We start from the raw sequence: 6,000 nt of genomic DNA, 5'->3' as shown, positions 1-6,000 counted from the left end.
CGTTAGGACTGTTTAACCTTGGACTGTAAAGTATATTCTACAGTAATGTCAGCAATGAAACACTGATGTTTTTCTCCGATTTCTGTCACTGCCCTTGGACATTAATGTTCTCAGTTAATACAGTGGCATAGTCACTTTATTTTCCTGTAACAAGTGTATAAAATGCATCAAACATATACATTATGCTTTCCCTTTGCTAGCAACCAATAAGCGTCTCCTAGCGACCGATCCCTGGCACTTCTACCGGTACCTAGCAACCGGAGCGTTTATTCAGGTCTCTCCCGCATCTCATCTTCTTTTCCTGTGTTGCTGTCCTTCGTTCTGAAGGTCTGAATGTTACAAAACTCTGTTTGAAAGGAATCTTAAGTGAGAAACAGCTCAACTACGATAGTCTATGATATGAAAGAGTATTGGACGGGATTTCTGTTTAATCCGGAGTATTCAAAAGGATTCAAGGGAAACAAGTATCAAAGCACTTCATCGATTTCCTGCTTTTGTTTTAATCCGATCTGTACTACCTGTATCAGGGGGATTTACATGCTGCTCTTACTTAGGGAAATGAAAGTACGGGCTGCGATATTACCATCTGCAAACTGTAGAAACAAAACTAACTACCTCAGTAAAGTCTGATGTTGATAACGATTTATTACCTAAAACATATTACGGAATCCTGACGGCTAGAGGATGAACTGAAGGTTAAAAATTTATTATAAACCTTCTGAGAGTGCTGGACCATTCGCTGTCCGATGTGTCCCCAACTGTTGAGCTCAGCTGAAGATATATTGTAACCATCATGATCTAGAAAGTGTGTAAGTAGTGGTTGTGAGTGTTTAACGAAAGTGACAGTGTGCGTTTGTCTCTTGGAGTTTTATTACACAGTTATATTTTTAACGAAGTTTAAAGCAATAAACGATAAATACGCGTTTTGTGGAGTCCAATGAAACGTATATATTACGGCATTGGGCAGTAAATAGGCCATATTAATTCTCCTTTCTTCTTCCACTAAATCTGTTGCTGTTTACTAGCAGTCAATTTATTAACATTCCCACTCGGATTTGAAGTTGTTAAATACAATATTAACTATTAGCAGTCTTGTCTGTAGAAACATTGCTCCTCTTATGATTCGTTGACTGTTGTGTAGTTTTGTAATTACCTATCCTATCTTCTATAGAACTGTTATCTGAGCTTCTGTAGGTATAGGTGTCTATGAATATGTGTGTCAGTGGCAGCTCCAGGTTCCCTTTGTTGGTGAGGCACAATATGGACACATTAGCTAACTGGTGGGGCACATGAAGAACAAATAAAAAAGGAAAAAGTGTGGAGGATGTAGAAGCAATATGCATATAGTCCTGTAACCGAATGAAATATTAGAGTAACGTTTCAGTAATTGTAATGACTCTCAGCAACTACACAATGTCCTTTGTCAAACATTACATCTTACTTGACTGCACAGGGAAATCATTCAGAACCTCACACTTGACTTTTCTTGATCTATATTTGTGCATGCATATAACCCTCAGAATTATTTTGAGCAAACTCTTTTGTCCATACCCGTAACAAATCATTCCCTTACTGCCACCAATCAGGAAGGGCTCCATGGTGCCCCCCACCACACCACCTGGTGCCCCCATCCTGGTCTATCTACACCAAATAAATACTGGTGCCACCAATAGACAAAGGTAAACTAACTGGTGTTGTGTTTTGTTTACCTAAAATGGCCTCTTACACGTTAAAATCACTATGGCTGCATAAACCATCTGCAGTTATTTGGTATCCACATGACAGCCCATCAAAAGTCAGCAAATTATCTAAACAGCAGAACCTTTATACAATCAAAAATTCACAAGGCAATCTCTACACAGGTACATGGAGTTCCTGAAGGCTACTGAAACAAGAGATGTCAGCAACATCAGCCTGCTAATTTAAAACACTATACAACTTTACAGTATGATGTTGTAATCTCCACCAGCTTCCCTGCTCTTGGTCAGGTGTAAACTGGACAAGGTTTAAGCTGGTCAAGTACACTTCCCTGAGCTGCAACTCATCAATCACTGTTTTCAGTTGAGAATCACTGCCTGCACAGTTTGTATTAGTTTCAGTGATTCAAAGATGTTTGGCTTTTTGGCCTTCCCTGAGGTTGTATAAGCTTGGAATTCATATATATAAGTAAAAAGAGTGTGGCAGGCAAATCACCCACACAGAGGGTGCAGAGGCTCCTACTTTTGCCCCTATGTATGAAGGCTTTTCTCTTGTCATCTGGTTGAAGCTTCATCAAATGATTTGTCTTATCTAGCTAAAGTTAAAACTAATGTGGACTAAGCCAGATGTGGTGGAACCATCTCTGTCAATATAGTGGACTGTGATGATGTAAAAACCAAGGGTGACTACAAGTTGCATGAGCTTTTACAAAATACTTTCAATAAATAGACAATGAAAAAAGTTAATTTAGTCTGTGTGTATCATTTTGAGAACATACTAAACAAGAAGCTGAAGTAGCTGTCATTATTCAATGATTTATTTATTCATTTATTTATTGCCTTTTGTTTACTGGGAAATCTGACTGGGCACAAGTCCCATTTTCAGCAGAGGCCCAGGGAGAAAAGTTCTACATAAATACATATTTACAATGAATAACAATAAAAATTAAACACTTAAGCATTACTTTGCAGGTAGTGTTGAGACAAATACTAAAAACAGTTCTTATATACTTTAGAAGTTATATCATTTTACATAAGTCAAAAACATATTGACATGTAATAGCTGGAGATACAAGAGCAATGATAATGCACATGGGTTCAGTGTATGTACATTAGGATCATAGAAAGTTACTAGCCTATTGGCCCTGAGGCCCTTACAAGCCTATCCAAGAATTTAGCCCATGTTCTGACAAGTCTGCACCCAATGCTGGAATCGCAGGGCTGTATTTCCTGTTCCCCATCCAGTTATCCAGGTTCCACTTAAAAAGGGTTAATGAGGTACTCTGCTTGACATAGAAACGGAGTCTATTCCACAGAAGGGGGATTCTCTGGGACACAAACCTGTCCCACCAACAAGCCCTGTTGATGTCACAGACTTGGTTGAGGTTGCACATGTAAGTTACTTGAGTGGAGCTAGACTTGCAGGTATGCAGCAGACTCATCAATGTGGGATCTGAGATTGCTTTGTATGCCACACAGAGGTCACCTCTGAGGAGTTTGTATGTGATTGAGTAGAGGGACAGGGCTTTTAGCCTAACTATGTAGGGTAGGTATTTGAGGCCCTGTATTCTTCTGGGGAGAAACCTCTGTGGTCTCTCCAGCTACTGCTTGTGCTTTGTGAGGTACATACTGAAAGGGGCATTGCACTCAATGATGGGTCTTATAAGGGAAGAATAGAGGGAGGTTATGACCTCCTTGTCCCTGAACGAGATACCCTTACTAATGAGGAGGGCCATGTAAAAAGCTTTCCATACAACTGGGGCAATATGGTGGTCAAAAGTCAGTTTACTATCAACCTAGGTGCCCAAGTCCTTCACAACTGATTGCGTGTTTAGGACCTTGTTGTCCCCCCCAAAGGGGATGATGATACATTGTTTGGCATTCAGTTTGTGGCCATGTTTCTGCCAACAGTCATTTCTTTGGGTGAGACCCTCATGCAGGAAATCCACATCACTAGGGGAATTGATGACAGCTCCCAGCTTGCAGTCATCTGCAAACTTGGTCAGCCATAGCTAACTGGTTGTGGCCTGTACCTCAGAAAAGTATATCCCAAACAACAAAGGCCCCAAGACTGATCCCTGGGGTACACGTCTCATTACGGGTCTACTGCTTGAGGTGGCTTTCCCTATTTTGACCAGGTGGGTTCTATCAGTGAGGCAGTTTGCTACCCATCTGGTAACATATGGACTGATGCCTAGTTGAGAGAGTTTATCTATTATACCTGAGTGGGGAATAGTATCAAAGGCTTTGGCCAGGTCAAGGTAGGTTGTGTGCACCATCTTCCCCTCATCCATGGCTTTGGTGATCGTCTCAAAGAAGTCAACTGAATTTAATAGGCATGACCTCCCCTTGATGAAACCAAACTGTGTGGTATCAAGTATTTGGAGTTTGGCAATATCCTTGTTAATGAGGTCCATTATAATCCATTCCATGGCCTTCGAGATAGGATGTCACTATAGCAGAAACAGAAAATAATTAAGAAAAACATAAGTAGAAAAAATTCTGATAGTGGAGAGTCTGAGATAAAAGTAGATAGGTAAGATGATGTGGTGGGTAATGGAGAGGTACTAGTAGGAGAAGATTAAGGGTAGAGGTTAGTTGGAGGAGCAGTAGTATGGATTAAATAGAAAGAAACAGGGATAAGAAAGATGAGTGAGTCAACATAATTGATAGTAAGACTGGCAACGGAAGAGAAATAGAATAAAATAACAAAAGTATTTGACAAACTAATTGTTGGATCATTTTGTCATATAATAGCATCAATAAGATTTTAAAAGTGGCTATGTTTGCATTTTTATTGTCTGAAGTTCTTATAAAAAATGAAAAACATGCTTATGTAACAAAATAGTACTTTGTGTTGTGAACAAGTAATTCATCAAATATATCTCTTATAGTTTTAAAAAAGTTAAAGTTACTTTATCATTGTGCAACTTAACTGGGAGTAACTCTGTTTTTTGTTATTGCACATGTATGTGGTATAGCTATTATTGCATATGTATGTGGGATAGGTATTATTGCACATGTATATAGTATAGGTAATATTGTGCATGTATATAGTATAGGTAGTATTGCACATGTATGTGGTATAGGTATTATTACTCATATGTGGTACAGATATTGCATATGTATGTAGGATAGGCATTATTGCACATGTATGTGGTACAGGTATTATTGCATATCCGTGTTTGTGTTTATTCTGCCTGTACTGTGCAGTGATTCTTGACCTGTGCACAGTCAGATCTGTTAATTGCTTAGATATGAGAACAGATGCCCTAGATAAATGGGAATGGGACAGGATCATTTTTTTTTTCAAATGTCCCAGTCCCAGTACTATTATTTTATTCTTTATGTGCATACTTGCCATGTACTGCAGCTCTTGACTAAACCTGATCGACTTATACAATTAGGGACAAAGGACCATGATTAAAGCAATCAAGGATGCAAGTCTGGGTACTTATCAGAAAAAATAAATTACATTAAATTTTAGAGAGTAAAACTGCAGCTTTTTAAGCCAATTAAAGTGGTGAACATTGTGTCAAAGTACTGGAAATAAGGAAAGACAATGTCAGTATTACATGAAGTATCTACATAAATGTATGAGCAATAAAGATAGCCATTCCAATCAAACATGACTGTTCAGACCTACTCCAAATGAGAGAAGTGATAGGAAACTATTAATTTTATCACAAATGTAATTGAATTCAGCAAAGTTTAATAAATTGCAGATGGAATGGTAAAAGAATCTAATTATAACAGTATATTTTAGAACATAACTGACAAAGTCATGTGAGAGCTGGCTACATTATATGTGTACTTTTTTATTTTATTTTATTTTTTCAAATAGTGATACAAGCTCTTTACTGACACTATAAAATAAAACAAAAGAAATAACTCGGTAATTACATACAATACATTACATGAAAACTGAGGTAATCACAACACTTATGTGCCTCTATTCATGCCCGCAATACTCCCCTAATAAAGATAATTTGAAAGTCAATTATTGTACATCAGTTACCACTGATTAGTTTTGTTAAACAAAGCTTGCATTGCACATATAATTGTAATTTGATGAAAACTGTAATGATATTCTTCCCTTGAACTCAAACTTCAAGTTGATTTTTATCCCTTTATTCAGTGGGTTAATGCTAAAAAAATCCTACTAAACTCCTCTAAAACAAAATCAATACTTTTTGGCCCTTGACAAAAGCTCACTTCTATCTCAAGGCCTCTAAAAATACTCAATCATCTTAATAACACTATTAAAAATGTTACTTCATTCAAATACCTAGGGTTTGGTTGG

General features: G+C 37.8%; 1 protein-coding gene across 2 annotated transcripts in view; it reads left to right on the top strand.

The window, feature by feature from the left end:
- The first annotated feature begins 291 nt into the window (after positions 1 to 291).
- The window catches only part of CNGB1 (cyclic nucleotide gated channel subunit beta 1), a 734,247-nt gene continuing 728,538 nt past the window's right edge, over positions 292 to 6,000 (top strand). For both annotated transcript variants that reach the window (XM_044081527.1, XM_044081526.1), the window contains exon 1: positions 292 to 809. The gene's annotated coding sequence lies outside the window, so the exon portion shown is untranslated. The remainder of the gene's footprint in view (positions 810 to 6,000) is intronic.

The sequence above is a fragment of the Protopterus annectens genome, chromosome 8.part0, assembly GCF_019279795.1.
Source record: "Protopterus annectens isolate FY-2018-M chromosome 8.part0, PAN1.0, whole genome shotgun sequence".
Classification (NCBI taxonomy): domain Eukaryota; kingdom Metazoa; phylum Chordata; order Ceratodontiformes; family Protopteridae; genus Protopterus; species Protopterus annectens.
This window is presented reverse-complemented; position numbering and strand designations above follow the sequence as displayed.